Below are 17,212 nucleotides of genomic sequence, written 5' to 3'. Positions count from 1 at the left end.
TGTGGGACCGGAGCTGGGGGTAACAGCTCCTGGCTGCCTGGGGCTTCTTGGCCTGGTGCAAGTCCTTCCAACTCGATAGCTGCAGTGAGGACAGAGATCAGCCCCTCTGCTTCATAGCCACACAATCGTAAGAATTGTTTTATTTGTAACACTAAATGCATATTACCAAGTCTGTTTGAGGTGGAGCAGGGCAGCCCAAGGCCAGCGGGTAACGTGGGTGGGATAACCACATGCAGGTGTGGCTGTGAGACCCCGGAATGAGTCAGCGCAGCAGACGTTAGATGACTGCAGAAGGACTTCCACAAGGCCAGGTAACAGGGTACACACGCACGCCCCTGGTACCACAGAAATACCGTGGGTACATCACCACCAGAACGAGCACCCACGTTCCTGCAGGGAAAACCGGGGTGAACAAGGGGGCTGCTCTGGTGGCAAACAAACCCTGGAGATGTGCAGTGTCCCGGTGCGTATCGCAGCGGGGCTGTTGCTCCTCAGATAGGGCTGGGGGCAGACGTTCCCGGCCCGAGGCAGGAGGTCTGGCGAGGCTCTGCAGCGGCAGGCACGTGAATCGGAGCGTGTCTTCAGGTCGTGCTGGGAGGGGGAGTGAGAGCCCCAGCACAGTAACTCATTCTTCAGGAGGCTTGGCCAGCGTCCAGGGTGTCATGCAGCGAACCTCAGAGAACAGGAGGGATGGGTTGGAGCAGCAAAGGCTGGTGATGAATGGGGGCAGTGAGGACAAAGACTCTGTGCTTGGTGCCCATCACCAGCAGTGCTCGGGGCTGGCTGTGCTGGTCGTTTCTATCCCTTTTTGTAAGGTTAGAATTCATTTCCACGCTTTAGGAATGACAACGGAGGGTTTAATGACACAGTGGGTGTTATAACCCTGAAGTACTGCTGCGGAGCTGGCGATGAGGTAGGTCTCCGCCTCCACTGCTGGTGCGGTGGCTGGGTGCCTCCCGGGCCTCTGAACCGAGAATTAAATCCAGTAATTAGGATTCAGGAGCGTAAACAAGGGGGCACAGCTCTGTAAGCTTGTTTGACCATTTGGTTATAGCTTACAGCAACTTCTTTCAACGTGACTTGTTGCGTGTAGGGAGGATGGCTTTCTGGTGGTAAAGAAGGAAAAGGAAGCTGGGGGCTAAATGTCCGCCGGCCGTAATCGAAGGCGGCTGCTCTGAGCGGTGCCCGTCATCCTGCGGCTGGGGGCACGCTCTGTAAAACAAGAGCTGTGGGAGCTCACACCACGAGCAGGAGGATGGCACCGCGTGTCCTGCGGCGCTTGGTGTGAAGCCTTTGAGCAGCAGCAGGTCTGCCGCTCTTCCGTCAGTCCCTGCTGGTGCTCGCTCTCACTTGATGGGCTTTATTTCCCATCAGACTTTGTCTGCCTTCGGTCTATGGTCGTTGGATGTTGTGGTCCTCCTCTGCCACGTTCTGCTGCTGGCTGGGGTTGGGTGTTCTCCTGGCGTTTCTACCGGGCTGGAACTGTCCGGCCTCAGCTTTAGCAAGAAGCTGGGAGGAAGAGAAGGATGGAGAGAAGGAAGAAAAGTCGTGGGATCCTGTGATGTAGAGTGTTCATGCGCTGCTCTTCATTTAAAACTTCTTTTTTTTTTTTAAAGGAAGGCGCGTAATGACACAGACTGGAGATTTTATCCTGTATTTAGGATTTCTAACGTAGCTAATGGCAAATCGGTGAATAAGGGTAGCTTCTCTAATGACTGATGATTTTTTTTTGTCCTGCCTTCCTGCCTCATCTGCCTGCTGTGGATGGTACATACTTTACGAGGGAACAAAACCCCTACTGATAAATTAGGATTTGTTTTGCAACCTTCTCTGCAGCTACAGCTAACTGCTTTGATCTCAGCTGCGGACCTTTAGCCAACAACAGAATATAAATCCTCTCCACCTATGGTTTCATAATTTGAAGAAATATAGCCTGCAACTGTCTGGGTAGGAAGTGAGAGTCCTCGCTGGTACCTCTGTGCCAGGGGGCCTGGGGAGGCACAGCAGCGTACCAGTAGCCTCTGTGCTTTTAATTACAGCTGGAGCACCCCCACATTACCAAAGTCACAGCTTGAAAAAATTTTATCTATTTAAACTATTTTATCGTGGGTAATACAATGTGACCTACAGATGAAGGCCTGTAAGTAAACCACTCTCCTGCTCAAGAAAAGACCTTCATTGACTATTATGCGAGTAATAAATCTTTCATTTTCTCTTAAGAAACAGTAATTACAGAAGCTTCAGCTGTGGTGGGTATCTGCTGCGGACAATAAATGTCTGTCCTTCAGCACATCATCAGCATCTCAGTGATGGATGCTCGCGTGGACTGCAGCGTAGAGATAATATAACATGTTGTCGGCAGTGTGTACTGGCAGCCCTTGCTCTGAGCCTTGGGAGCACAGATTGGGACGGCGCTCCATGTATCGAGGAACACATCTTGTTTGTCACACTGCCTTTTTTAACAGTTCCAGGGTATTTTTACTGTCTGGCTCCTGGCTACTAGCAGTGAGCTCCAAGGAGATAAGCTTCGCTCTTCAGCAGGTACGAAGCTGCCTCAGCACTCCCAACAAAGACGGATGACCTCTTCCGTTGCTTTGCCAGCAAAATCTGAGCAAGAAACCCCAAGGGGATCAATGGGAGCTGTAATCCAGTTGCGCCGTGTGGAACTGGGTCATGGGAAGGGGAGGTGATGGGAGCCTGGAGCAACGCGAGGTCACGATCGGCTGTCCTGCGCCTTCAGCTCTAATGGGCACCAACTGTCCTAAAACAGTTGGGGATTGTTACGTGTAACAGAAGAGATCAAAAAGGAATTATCTTAAATATACATCTTCATTAGGGCTACGGTGGGCATCACTGGCGGGCAGGTTGGAGCTCTCCCTGGCATGGTACCTCGAGCTCTGCTGTCCCAGCCATGCCCGGGGCTGATGGCTGTGCCGTGCGTTGGCTCGTGTTTGGCTGCTGGTTACGAGAGGTCTTGACTCGAGATATCGTGAACCTGACGGGGTAATGGGTGTGCGTGGAAGCAGCCAGGTGTCGGGGAAATCGGCCCAGTGTAACTCTCTGGAGTAATAGCTGAGAGCTGAACTTCTGCACGTGTTGTAGAAGGGCTTCTGGTGCTGGGTGGCTACCATCTGAACATGCAGCCTCATAGGGATTCTTTTTATTTTGTATCACTCCTATTCATGCAGCTAGTGCTCGAACTGTGAGCTTTGCGGAGCTCTGGGAGGATTCTTTCTCTCAGGAGGCAGCAGTTTGCCCATGGCATCGCTTGACTTCCAAAAATTGTCTTTAGGGTTAGCTCCTGATAGAAACTGTTGTGATAAGCTGGTCTTGAGCAGAAACAGAAAAATAATTGTGGTAAGGTCTGGATGAAAAGGGAAATGCTGCCAAAACCTCGCAAAGTGCAGGTTTTAAAAATGCGCTCTTCAGCATGGGTTTGTTGGCCACCAGGCTCCAGCGATGGTGGAGAACAAAGCACACACACAAAGGGTTCTTTGGCTTTAACAGTGGATTCCTTTTTAAAATTATTATTATTTTAAAGGAAAAAATGGATATTTCTGGACTCAAAATGCATCTAATCTTGAACTCTTTAACATATACACCTTTGAGACAGACATAAAATTGGAAAGGATTGCAGAGAACTTCCTCTTTCAAGTAAGCCACTCCTGCAGATGGCCCTCCCGGGGAGAGCAGCGCAGCGGCGAGTCCCTGCGGGCCGCTCAGCCGAGGCACCCAGGACAAGCCGTGCCCCTGCAGCAGCCCTGCCTGGCCTGGGAGGATTGAGGGCAGCTTCAGCGACCGCTTGCAGAGCCGGACTCCGCGCCTGGATTTAGTGCTGAGGAAGATAAAAGGATAAAGGGATGGAGCTAGGTGAACTTGGCAGCTATTTTTAATTCTCAGATGGGTTCTTGAGAAAGCATTTCTTGAAAAGAATTACAGCCTCATTTTGATGGCTGAAGATCTGAAATTACCGACAGCTCTCACATTTTTTTCCCCCCGTCTCAGTGCTTTATAGCCCTGAGTGAGTTAGGTTGCAATGGAGAGACTTGCCTGCAGTCTGGAGAGGTGAAAGTTCTGTTTCGCAGGAGGCTCGGGTTGATCTGATTGCATTGTAGTCTTATTAATTACAGCACCCCTTTGATTCACTTACAAGGCAGACCGAGTCGGGGTCAGGGTATCAGGTTGTGTGTGCTGCCTGCTGGGGCTGCCAGCTCCTAGCACGGGCTTTTCCGTGCAGGGTTCGCATGCCTGAGACTTGAAACCATCTTGATAAACGTTTCAGGGATACGCGGGCCTCCGTCAATGCTGCTGGGGGCTCTGCCAGGGTCTTATCTGTGGGTCTGGAGTTTTAAAAAGAGCGCAGTCAGGCAAGCAGATGCTGTGCTTTGACCCTGTGCTTTTCTCTCTCATTACCTCTCTTAGAGGCCGCTCTTAAGCTACTCTGCAGTTGGCATGCAAGAAAAACAGTAGTGGTTTGAGGAGAACACCAAAATAAGCAAATATCCAACTTTTGTCTCAAGTAGTAGCTACATTTCTTACTTCCCTTTCCTATACCTGTAAGGTATAGTTTCTGTTTTTTATTTATTTACTGATTTATTTACCTTCCCCTAAATGAAAGTAGCCATGCCAAGAGTACGCTGCGTCCTGCGGTGTCAGTGCTGGTTTCGCGGTGTGCTGTGCCCTTCCTCTGCTCGTCTGCTGGAGCTGGAGTCGGCGAGGCACCATTTCCTTGCTGTTAGTTTAAGTCCCAGGGTGAGCTGCGTTGCTCCCCGCAAATAAGTGTAAGTAACTTGCTGAGGTGAGATCCTAAATAATTTACTTGTGGAGGAGCACTCTGTGTGCGCTCTGTGAAGCAGTGGTGAGGAGGGAAGTGGGACATTTCTGCACAGCGGCGCGTTAAAGAACAACATCTCCGCTTCTGTTTCAGTGATATGAACAAATCTGGCAGGTTGTCTTGATTTTTCTTCTACCTCATGGCCAGTGACTGGTCTGGTCCATGTCACATTATCCAATGTTTTTCTTCTGTCTGGAGCAAAATCTGGCCTTGCCTTTGTGGCTGGTGACAGAGGAGCTCCTGGCATTTCCTGAGCTGATTCAGTTCGTGCCATGCTGATGCATTTAGGATGACTGGGCTGCGGTGGTTTGGTAACGAACTGGGCATCTTTCTGAAAGGGCTTTCAGTAGTGAGTCCTTGTGACTTCTTTTTGCCGTTTAAGCAATTGAACTGTAGTCTTGAGAAGCCTTTGTTTGTGGAAAACTGAGCTTTTGGGGTTTCCTTGCTGCAGGGATTAGTCAGATAACGCCCAGCGGGCTGTAGCTTGAAAAGGTGCAGATCGATGTGGTTAAAGCCCAGGACTAGGACTCAAGAGCTGAATGTTCCTGCGGTGCACATATTTTCAGTATGATCTGCTGGCCTTTCCGTGCCGCCCTTGGCTCTCTGTAACACCATGAACACCGCACGTTGCTCACTTCACTCCATCTCTGGAACCATCGGTGCCAAACCCACGGTCTCCAGCCCATCCTCTCGTGCCCCTAGGGAGCTGCCCCGTGGGCAGCACGGAGCTTTGGGCACATCCTCAGGGGATGCAGGCAGTGGGGCCAGAGCTGTTCCCAGGCACCCAGGGGGACTGGGAGCAGTTCCTAGCACCAGAGCTCCATCCTTCACAGGAACCATCACCCCATCCAGCTCAGCGCTTTGCTTCCCAGCCCCGACATACCGTGGCTGTGTTGCTCAATGCTTCACCTGCTAATTAACCAGCAGATCTTAAATAATCTTCACAAGCCCCCTCCCCTTCTGAGGCAGCTCAGCGAGCGTTGTTATCCCCGGTCACAGATGGGGAATTTGAGGTAATGAGGTTAACGGGCCGCCTGAGGCCGCAGAAAGGAGCTAATTCAGAGCGGGGCTCCCAGCTGGGCGGTTTCTGGCACACGCGTGTCACCAGCCCCGACCCCGTGCCATTCATACCTGCGGCACCGCGGGCTGCTTTCTGCGGGAGACACAGAGTCCTTTTTCAGCACAGCTCTGAAAGATGCTGTTTGTCTGGCCGAGCACCCGGGACGTGGCTGCGTCCTCACAGGGCGACTTCTGTACGGGTGGCTGGGTGTGCATCCCGGCCGCCCCGCTGCAGGGAGGCGGTGGTTCGGTGGAGAAGGGGCTCGGGCAGGCTCTGCTCTGCTTTTTTCCCTTCCCTGCTGCAGCCGTGGGGATGTCAGCAGCGCTGCCACACGCGGTGGTGCCCCTGCCTTAGCGTGGTGCTGTGGTGGGCTCCTTGCCGGCAGCGGGCGGAAGGCGATCAAAGGCTTCGATTTGTAAGAAGCAGACGGACAGAAGGGACCACAAGTGGGATAGCTGCTCTTACATCCCCCTGAAGGAGAGAGCAATCCCTTCCTTGCTGCTTGTGGTAGCAGAGAGGCCAGGCTGTACCTGTATTGCAGCTGCAGATTGAAAAGTCGTGGGCAGATGAGGTTCCTAGATTGAAGAATGCCTCCTGGAATTCAGATACAGTCGCTCTATAACAGAGCGTTAAAATTTGATAGCCCTTGTTTTTATTGAAAGCCCGAATTTACAGCCAGTTGTCAGAGCGTGGTGGCGACCTGGCGGAGGTGCTGGAGGGTCACCGGGGTGGGTGGCAAAGCCACCAGCCGTTCCTCCTCTCCTCACTGCAGCGGTCTGTGCACACCTCTCGCTGCCCACAGCTGTGCTCTGGCAGACAGGGCGGCTCGGGGAGCTGTAGTTTGACCTGGAGGTGCCATGGGTGGCTTTCTGAGGGACGGCGTCCAAACGTGAAGGCCAGGAGGAGGGCCTCCCTCCTGACAGGGGGGACTTTGTGGGCCACTGCGCCTTCAGCAGTACCTTGTTGGTGCTCATTGCTTCTCTGTAGAGTTCAAAATGAGATTGCTGTAACCAGGTCTCTGCTGACGCTTATGATGGAACGATGTCCTCTTGGTGACGGTGCTGCATGCAGGAGCCGTTGGAGCTGTGGATCGGTATCCTGTCACACCTGACTTTTGGCGGTCCCCATTCAAAGATACCATTCTCACTCCAAAATGAAATCTAAAAAGGGAGCAGGGCTCGAAGGGTCTTTTGGCTCTGACAGTGCAGGGCTGAGCTCTGTCTGTCGGGATTTGGGATGAGCCCTGCTCCCTCCGTGGGCCCTCTCCAGCCCCCGGGCGGCCGTGCCCTGAGGTGGGCCCACGGGGGGTTGGAGCGGATGGAGGCCCTTCTGACCTCTGCCGTTGTGTGGGACTGAAAAACTAGAAGTTAGGCCGCTGTGGTTTTGTCAGCAGATGTGAGTAACACCGGCTGAGTGGAGAAAGTGCTCTTTTAACGCTTCTTTCCAGTCAGCTCCAGGCCTCGGCTGCGGGGGCCCAAACCCACAACTGGCAGCACCCACAGCGTGCGTGTTGGCAACCAGCATGACCCCAAAATGGAGGAAAACGGTTCCTGGCTGTGGCTCGCAGGGGGGTTGCAGGTTTCTCACCCCCTCCTTGCCGTGCCTGGGACTGAGACCAGGCAAAGGTGGCGATGCTCGGCCCCAGACAGGCCCAAACCACCCCAAAGTGGGGTTTCCAGGGCATGTGGGTGGCGTCTGCCCTGTGGGCAGTGTCTGTCCCCTCTGCTTAGGAGCCGGGCAGCGGCGGTACGCTGGGTGCGCTCAGCACGGATCATCTGGGCCGCTCGTTTCAGGGTTTATTATTTTTAGACGAAGCAGAATATGGGAATGTGCTGAGCCGGCTCCTAAGCCCTGCCAAAAAAAGAACATCCTTCAGGACTTGCTGTAGCTTCCAGCCCTGTCTCAACACACAAGCGATCTACCTGGAATTGTAAGTGCATAGGGCACATAAGGCTCTTGTAACACAGCCAGTGGGTATGAAAGATATTTCAGGAGTATTAGAGGAACTCTGTCTGAGCAAACACCAGGCTTAAAAAATAAAGCAGATGTTTTACACCCAGAAAAATGTGCAAGTCAGAGCTACTTCGCATTGTTCGGGACCAAATTACGCCAGCTGTGTTTGCATTGGGGTGCTTAGCACTTTGCTGGGCAGCAGCAAATCTCTGGATGAGAGCAGCGCCCAAAGCTGGGATCGTGGTGCGAGGGCAGGCAGAGCTGCTGCTCTCACCTTCCTGGGTTTTGGTGTGTGGGCTTCACTCCGTTTCACGAGTTAAACCTACCTGATCTGACTTCCTTTTCTGGCTGGGATGGGGCAGTGTGTAAGCATGGAAAGGGCATCTTTAGGAGCCACGGCCAGCTCATTCCTTGAATTTGTGTCTGGGGGGGGACGAAGTGCTCTAAACCGCTCCCTGCAGCGGTGTGCCGGCCGAGCGCGCGGCGGCGTGCCCGAAGCAGCTCCTGGTGTCTCTGCTCGCAGTGTGTCCACTCTCCCCTGCAGCCCAGCAGCAGGTCGGAGCAGCGATGGCAAATAGTTGGCTCGCCGTGAGGAATGCGAGGCTTTCCCAGGAGCGGGGCCGTGCGTGACGCACACCCCCAGCTATGCCGCTCTGTGCTCGGCCCTTGCAACCAGCAGATAAACTCACGGCTCGGAGTAAAGACAGACACCAGAAGCACACCCGAGAGTTATCTGGTGTGACATTATTGCCGTGATGAAGTACCCTACAAGGGCATTATCACATCATTTTGCTCCGTTATGAGGCAGCAACCGAGGGCTGTGTCGGGATGCAGCATTTTTGTACTGCACAGTGAGCTTAGTGGGAGATGATTCGTTCTTTCCCAGACTGATAAGTGGCATTGAAAGTTTTAAAGACCTGTAAAATTAGGAGTAAATTTAAAATGCCTGGAATAGAGGTAGCTTTCCTATGTAATATTTGTGTGTACATAGTAAGCACAGTACTTGGAAGTTGTGCTTGTTGTAGCCATGATGAAGCGTGGGCAGAAGAAGAGCCAGGTTTGGAGAGAGGGAATGTCTCCTGCTACAACAGCTCGTAGAGCTGAGAGAGCCTCCTGGGCACTAGGGCATGCTCGGTCCTTTCCTCAGTCCTGAAATAGATGAGGAAAATACTTGAAGCAGGGTAGAAAATGCTTCCAGCAGAGTGCTGCCTGCCTCAGACAGTCTCTGCGCCAGCGTGCCGGGGCAGCGGGGCTGTAAGGGGGAACGCTCCCCTTCTGCTGCATCCCGCGCCTCGGGGCAGGACTGACGGAATTCATCTACCTCCGTAACGAGATCTGAGGCCTTGGGTCACCACCGAGATCGCTGGGAAGGTGTTGGTGGGTGCGGGGACAGTGTGGGGACAGTGGTGCTGGTGTCCCCGCGCTGCTCCCGCACAGGACGACTTGCAGGTGGCCCTGGGAGGGGAGCGCTGGCTCTGTGAGCTCGGCTTTCTCCTTGGCTATCAGCGTTTCACTTCCAGGAGTGAATGCTTTCTGCCAGAAAAATGTTCCCAGCTATATTTTTTTTTTCCACTGGCTTTATGGAAACACTGCGCCTTTCTTCTCCTGGCTCCCCAGATGGTGCCTGCCCTTGCTGCGCGAACTGAATTCCCACTTAGTCACCCAGAGGCTGGTCAAGCGCTCTTGGTCAGAACTGGTTTACATTAGAAAAAAAACGAATATGCTTTCATGCAGATTAAAAGTTTATTTTCCATGGAGAGGCCTGGCTTTGCTCTCGGTTGCTTGGAGTGTGTGCCTCTTGAACCCAGGGCACACAGGTGCCACCCGGCTGACCCCTGTCCCCACGGGCTGGGTGCACCCGGCCTGGGCTCCCCAACCTCACTGCCCAGGGTTTTTTAGTGAAGTGCTTCAGGATTTACCTTTTTACCTTTTGTTGTTGCTGGAAGTGGATCTACAGGAACGTTTGTGGGGTGTTTTTTTTTTTTTTTCAACCCATCTTTGCTCAGTACAAGGCTGGAATTGAGCATGAAGGTGAATTTCCCAAGGAAGTGAGGCTGCCGCACCCTCCAGGTCGATCGGTGAGACCCTCCCCTGCCCCAGCGCACAGAGATCTCCTGGCTGAGCCCAGCCACATGTGACAAAGAGCAGAGGTCTCAGGGTGGGTACTTCCAGCAGATTTTCCAAAGCCAGGTAATCAGAATAAATGAGACCCTCGTTACCGTTGCTGATGAGGGAACAGCTGCAAACACTAAACTCAATTAGATTATTGAACATCAAAGAATTAATATTTATGAGTCACAGAAAATAGGTTTCATAAACCGTGGTGCTTGCCTCTTTTTTTACCTTTCTAATCAACAAAATAGCTCTTTTATAAAAGATGCTTAAAGGGCCCTGCTTGCACCACTTATTTAACGGTTTGTAGTGAGCCTTGATGGGAAAGTGACCTAGTTCAGGTCCCCAGAGGCTGCTGCAATAAAAACGGTTATGAGCGAAATGCTCTTATCGCCATATGGCAGTTTCAGGCATTGCAGACATACGTGGTCTGTGAGCGTTTTGTCCAGAAATGGTGAGCTTTCTCTTAAATAAATACATACAGCAAAGCGCAAGAGGAGATGTTTCCATTATTAGTGTTCTTTCCCCTGAACTGGCTGCAAAATAACTCGGTTGCTAGAGCAGGGAGGTAGCAGCAAGCTCTTCCACCGACCGCGTTTTGTTCTGCAGGCTGCCCTGGATAATGTGCTTTGGGGAGCTGAAATCCTCCGATGTAATAGAATCAGTTTTGCAGGTGCAGAGCACTTACTTTTTCCTTATAAGCCCAAGCCGAGATTTAATTGCTGCTCTTCAGAAGTGCAAAACAAGAGAATGTAATAATTAGAGCTGTCAGGGTGTCCTTTCTTTTATGCTGATGCTGACATTAGCTGGTTTAAAGCCTATTTTTAACCTCTGCAGCATTGAAGACTTTACTGTGTATTTTCAGTCTGAGTGTGTTTGTTTCAAACTTTGCAAATTTGAAGTAACCTAACCTGGAAGGGGTGAGGCTGGGCAGGGGTAAGACGAATAACTGGATCAAAAGAGGAAGGAAGGAGGAAAAATGAAGCAAATTAAATGCAAAGTATGCCCATAAATTATTTCCACTTCACTGTGGATTTTTTTTCTTTTTATGGGCCTGCAAAATCCTCTCTAACTGGATGCTAAAAAATCTCAAAACACAGAGCACTGAGAGCCTGGTAAGATAAATATTGTGTTTAACGTAGCTTCAGAGAATGCCCTGGATACTGCACACAGCAAGAGGACCATTTTTCTGCTTAAATAGCTATAGTTTCAGCAAAGTTCACCCCGTGACCCCTCTGGGGGTTATCCTGATGAGCCAGCATCTGCAATAGGAATGATGGAAACAAGGTAGTATGTGCCGTGCTGATTCAGCTCTTATATGTAAAGTGTGTGTCTGTATATCGAAGGGTGTCTACAGATAGCCATATAGAGGAGCTCCACGTTTGCTTCTCTGAAGGCTGGGGTTTGGGTTTTCTGCAGAGGGAAGAACTGCCCCGAAATCCCAGCGTGTATCGAAGACGGTGCAGCGGGATGGTGCGCAGCGTGTCAGCCTGCCCTTTAGGGCCCTTTCTTGCAGGAGAACACAGGAGGTGGTATTTCTGGCAGGATTTATTTTTTTCCAAATTTTTTTTTTTTTAAAGTTTCTTGGCACAGGGCTCTAATTCTTCACTTGCCTGCTGGTTCCTTGCGTTGTACTACTGTTCCTGGCCCTTTCCTTATGCAAGTTTTTGACATCCAAAATATGGATTTCTAATCCTAAAATTACAACCTGCCCTTTCATAGCACTAAATCAGTTAGTTAATCTCCAAATAGTTCCCCTGCTCCTTGTTAGTCACTTTGCGCTATTAAACTCTCGGCCAAACCTTTATCCAGGCATTAAAGCGTGAATATTAAATATGCCGGCTGCTTTGCTAAGCCAGCTCTGATCCTGGAAACCCCAAATGTGGAAGGAGCAGCATTTTTATGAGCCAGATGCTCTTGTCTTGTCCCTCACCTCTAACATCTGATGGTAGAGTCTTGGGTTGGCGACGTTTGTGGACTTAGGAGGGTGAAGTAGAGCAGAGGTTGCTGGATTTGGGTCTCTGACCATGTCCTGAGCCACCCCCCAAAAAGTGCACTTTTACACGTGGTGATCCTGACTCTCCTCATACGTGGGTGAAAATGAGACATGGTTGCTGTAAATCTGACCTGAGAGCAGAATTGGGGTCAGAAAGTTCTTCCCTTGAGGCTGGCCAAGGGCTGATTCATCATTTTTAGCCGTAGTTGCATCGGAACCAGGCTCCCCCCCAACAAACTCAGCTCCTGAGCCATCCCACGAGCTGTTTCTAGAAGCTCTCGAGTTGCAGTTATTTGGTCACTGCCTTTTTTTGGAAGAGCAAACCGGGACCGTGCTATTGAGATTACTTATATTTTTCTCCCCCAGCACTTAGGAGGCAAGTGGGCGTTTCTACAAGCACCAGCACTAACACACCTGGTTTTCTTTTTATTTATGTCCCTTGGTTGATTGAGTACTCCCCTAATAAATTAAGATTCTATCACGTCTGCTTATACCTAGACTCTCTCCCTCGGATTACTTTCCTGGCAGCACCCAGGCTGCGGTAACTGACTGGAGGCACTGGCCAGCGGGGTTAAAAACTGGGAGCTAAACTGGAGAATGGCCGAGCCCAGCTTCGTTCGCCACCCGGCTGCCTGTCGCCGCGGAGCTGGTGGGACGTAATTCTCTGTGATGCCTTTGAAGCCAGCTAACGGCATGAAAGGCCACAAGCGGACTAGCGGCACTGCTATTTTTTTTCTGCCTGAAACACTGGATTTATTTTCCCTGCTTTACGAGAGCTTTTAGTACGAGTGTGTCTGATGGCAGACTGGGCGGGCTCTGTCCCGTAACAGGGCTGAGAAAACAAGTTAGTAGGTCGACGGGTGTAATGAGAGCTTCTTCAGTATGTTAGCAAAATGCCAAATCCTGAAGAGATTGTAAGTCTTGCTAGAAACCAATCTTCAGCCTGAAACGCTGGGTCAGGCTCGGGGGTTTAGCAAAGCCAGGAGAATCGAGGCCTTGTGTGGCTGGTACCATGCGAATGTCGCAGTCCAGCTAAGAGACCACTGCAATGCTCAGTCTATAAAAAAAAATAAAATAAAAAAGTGAACCAGAACACAAGGGTTCGAACACCTTAGGACTGCAGTAACAAGTGAGTTCCCTGACAGAATGGGAATCTACATTTGCGTATATGGTGAGAGGAGGGAGCTGTTTAACACTGATGTGCCAGCAAGGCCAGGCCCCGCACAAGTTATTGCATACACAGAAGATGTTCTCAGCCCACCTTTTGGCCCTTTCTTAGCAGCGTACCTATTCTCTCACAGGACAGGATGATTTGCAGCCTTGGAGTTGCCGTCTGTCCCTTTGCCGTTCACTACATCAGACGTGCTGTTGCCTTTCTGAATCGTCCCATGTTTCTGTGCATGCTTTTAGCTGGTTTTTGCTGTTCTAATTTTCATTTCCTTCGTGCCCAAGTGCCACAACAGGAGAAGCAGGGTCGGGGAGAGGAGGAATTTGCTCTGTGAGGGTTTCGTGCTCTGGCCAGGGGCAGCCTCGCAGAGCTCCCCGTGCCCGTCCTTGGGGCACGTCCATCTCATCCGTGGGACCCCGCAGCCCAGCCCACGGTGCCGGCTGGGAGCTGCAGGGGAGAGGAAACGGGAAAAGCTGAGCGCAAGAAGGGGAGGAAGATGGAAAGAATGAAAATAAACAGGAGAGGGGAAACTAGGAGAAAAAAATGGGGACGGAGCAGGAAGGCAGCAAGGAATGGGAGGAAGCAGGGGCTCGCGGGGCTTCGAGAGCCGAAGAAAAGCAGCTGTCAGTGCAACGCTGCAGGAAGCCCGAACTTGTATTTTTAGGGACTTTATATAAATAATGGGTCTGGGGGAGGAGGGAGAGAAACGACTGCTCTTCCTACCGTCTGCTCCGTGAGTCTTTGTTTCGCTTCTGTTTTTCTTCCTCCCAGCCTCACGACGTGCTGAGCGGGGAAGAGGCGCTCGCAGCCCCGGCCCCGTTGTGCCAGCCGCATATCTCGGGGTGCCAGCTGGGTGTCCCAGGGTGCCACCCGGGTGTCTTGGGGTGCCACCTGTCCCAGGGAGCCCCCCTGGGCTGCTGGCGATGGAGGAGGGCCCGGCCTGCCTCCTGGAGAACTGCTTTGTTCACTCATTTGTTCAACAGCGGTTCTCCAAATCAGCAGGCTGGTGACGCGGGGCCAGGTTTGCTTTCTGCAGGAAGGTTGTCCTGTAGGTTTCTGAGTAAATGTTTGCACTTTAAGAGGCACTCATCTCTCAGCACAGAACAGGAGTGTAACCGCTGGTTAACTTGGTTTGCATGGACTTGTTCAGGAAAACGTGGTGCTTCCCTTGTTTGAAAGGACGATGGCTGTGTTTTTGACCTATTCATTAAGCTTTCGGAGGGAGAAATGGTTTCACGTTTCCTCGAAGTGGTTTCGGGCTGTCCAAGAGTTTCAGGGGAGACCAAGATCTGCTTTTCTGTTGTCATATCAGATGTTTTTCATTTCTGCTTCCTGATGTCGTTTGTAGCAGAACTGGGACACGTTTACGTTAAAGCACAGCACTGCGCTTTGCCAATGTTTTGTCGAGGCAGGTTTTAGAAGCACTTACAGAAGGCTCTTCCCCTGTCCCCCACCTGTATGTGACACAGGACTGCGAGGATGGCTCCCATTTATCATCAACATAAGCCTTTTCGGGAGGGATGGGTCCATCATTTCAGAACAGCTAAGAAACATAGGAGGCTGCTACAAATGGCACATCCCAAGCACAGGTAAGGAGCTTTCCGCAGTCTGTAAACGCTGCTGCAAGCTCTTAACTCCCAACACCTCTCTTCCATGACCACAAAAGCCACCTCCCCATCAGCCTTTCCAGCAGGAGGCAGCCTGGCTTGGCCGTCATTCAGGTGAGCTCAGCAGCAGGGGCTGATCTCTCCAGGCAGCTCTGCGTCGGCACGGAGACGCTTTGTTCCCCCTCTGTTGCCATTTGTCTTCAGGGATTTGTTTGCTGCATCCCGTGCCTTTCTGGTCTGTTCACGTTTGTGCTTTGGGATCCTGAAGGGACCAGGAAAGACACTGCAGCAGGAATTTTGGGGGGTGCGTGTAGGACAGATAGGAGCTCGAGTTATTGAAATCTCTGGTTCTTCTTGATCCAAAAGATACCGGGAGCCGCAGCCTTCAGGGAATACTTCAGCTCATCTCTGAATGCAGGAATTTGGGAATCTGGAGGAGGGAAACAAAATGTGAAAAGCTCAAAAAAGAGAAGAAGAAGAAAAAAAAAAGAGACTTACAGCACCTGTACCTAATCCAATTCAGAGATTTGTGTTTCAGAAGTTTTGATGAGGGCTCGTTCTTTTGTCTGAAATTGCTCATGTGCCTCCTTTGTTCGACGTGACGGTGCTCACAGCTTGTAGGCAGCGCTGATGAGCCGTTACTTCTGCACTCGCCTCCTGTGCAGTCACTTGTGCTCCCGACGCTGCCGGTGACCGCGCTCCTCGGTCACACCGCGGCTGCGAGCATTAGCCACAACGATTCCCTTGCAATTAAGTAGCCGGGACGGGTTTGCGATGGCATTGTGGTGGGCCTGGCTGGAGGCACCCGGAGTTACGCCTGGGTCAGCACGCCTGCCTGTCCGGAAGGCAGGGGCAGGGGCTGCAGGGGAGGGCCAGAAGACGTCCGTCCCGCGTGCGCTTTACCCCAGCTTAATGCTTTCTCTCCTCACTTTAGCGTTTCTCCTGTGAGAATTGGCTTGTGCGATTTTTAATCCCCAAAGAGCTGGGCAGGAGAGGGAGGAGGAGGGTTAGAGACCAGAGCGGTGTGTCCCGAGCCACGTGGTGAGGAGCCCTTACGCCTGTCCTGGGGGGGCTTTGAAAGCCGGTTCTCTTGGGAACAGTGTTGGTGGCACAGTGTCACAAACACCTGCGGGTGAGAATACTGTTAGGATACCCACAGAGTGGCCCCAAGTTTGCTGCCGTGTTAATCTAGTCCTTTTGCCGTTGTCTCCATTTGACGGAGAAGTCTCTCTCCCGGTTTCTGCCTCTGTAAGGGCGATGATCTGAATGCAGACAAGTCGGGCGTTGGGAGGGAGCAAAAGCGACCTGCCAGATTTGTGTTGTACGTGCCCTCCGCTGGCTGACCTGGTTTTGTATGAGTGAGTGGACGGCAGGGGAGCTTCAGAGGTGCGTTGGTCCTCCGCACTGTACCCCAAACACCGATTCTCTCGTGCACGGTCTGATATTAAGAGGGCACTCGGGTCTGCCTGTGTTCGTGCACAGCTCGGCAGGACTTGTAACGTGGTAGGAATCCGTCTCTCTCTCTCCCCATTTGCCGGTGCTGTGCTTTGCATGTTAAAAATGTATATTCCTGTTCATTATGAACCCATCTTTGTGACACAAAATAAGCGCCTTGTAGAGGAGCTGTTGTGTTCAAAGGGACCTGCGTGCTATTTTGTGATGCGAGGGGACAAACGCCTTTCACGAGGGCCAAGGTTGAACCAGTGGAGAACGGGAGGAGGAGGAGGACCCGATGTAGAGACGTGGCCAGAGGTTCAAGTTCACAGCCTCCCGCGAGCTGCGAGCATCCTCTGCTTCTCACGGAGCCGAGCGGAGGCAGCCGGGGCCTGTGGTTAGCCTGCTGTAGTCTCCCAGCTGCCTTTGCCAGCTCATGGAAATATCAGAAATGAAAATAAATCCCCGGGTAATATTCCTGTGGCCAGCACGTGGTGCCGAGCCGCAGCTGGGGTGAAGAATAGCAGGCAGTGTGACAGGGCAGGTTCTGCTCCGGGGGCAGAGGGGCAGGTTGCATTTATGATGGCTTTTATGCAGAAAAACGTGCGTTAAGGCTCTTTATCATTTCTATAGGCATTTTTGGTGCAGCTCGCCCCCTGCGTCGTCGGCTTCCCCTGGAATAGATGAATAGTAACTGGATGTCTTGGTTACAGCTCGGGTTGCAAGGGGTGAGAGGAGCTGGCTGGGAGGAAAGGAGCTTTCCTTGATCTCTGCACGGCAATGCTGCCTGTGATCCCGTGGACAAGAGCCTGTCGTCTCCCGAGCCCTCTACATCTCTATCTGGGCTCGTCTCTGCGCCCCGTGCTGGGGAGCTTCTGAAACAGCTTTTGCCAGCAGAAACTTGTGTCCTGCAAGAAGCGGGGCAGGAGGTGGGGTGGGTTCAGAGCGGGGCTTGAAGAGTAACTCTTCTGTGGGTTTGGAGCCAAACTGCCTCGAGACCCGGGAGCATCAGAAGGTCAAGAGCTGCGAGCACCCGGCATGGCTGGAG

At 51.9% G+C, this 17,212-nt stretch overlaps 1 protein-coding gene and 1 long non-coding RNA gene across 6 annotated transcripts in view; both read left to right on the top strand.

Annotated features, from left to right (window-relative positions):
- TNIK (TRAF2 and NCK interacting kinase) overlaps positions 1–17,212 on the top strand; it is a 157,182-nt gene that overhangs the window by 45,967 nt on the left and 94,003 nt on the right. The window lies entirely within an intron of this gene.
- LOC308199721 overlaps positions 1–17,212 on the top strand; it is a 45,697-nt gene that overhangs the window by 20,080 nt on the left and 8,405 nt on the right. The window contains exon 1 of the long non-coding RNA XR_013954892.1: positions 1–17,212. This exon is cut by the window's left edge and continues 20,080 nt beyond it. This is a non-coding gene — a long non-coding RNA (uncharacterized lncRNA).

Source organism: Anser brachyrhynchus, assembly GCF_964034855.1.
Source record: "Anser brachyrhynchus genome assembly, chromosome: 9".
In the NCBI taxonomy this organism is placed as follows: Eukaryota; Metazoa; Chordata; class Aves; order Anseriformes; family Anatidae; genus Anser; species Anser brachyrhynchus.
This window is presented reverse-complemented; position numbering and strand designations above follow the sequence as displayed.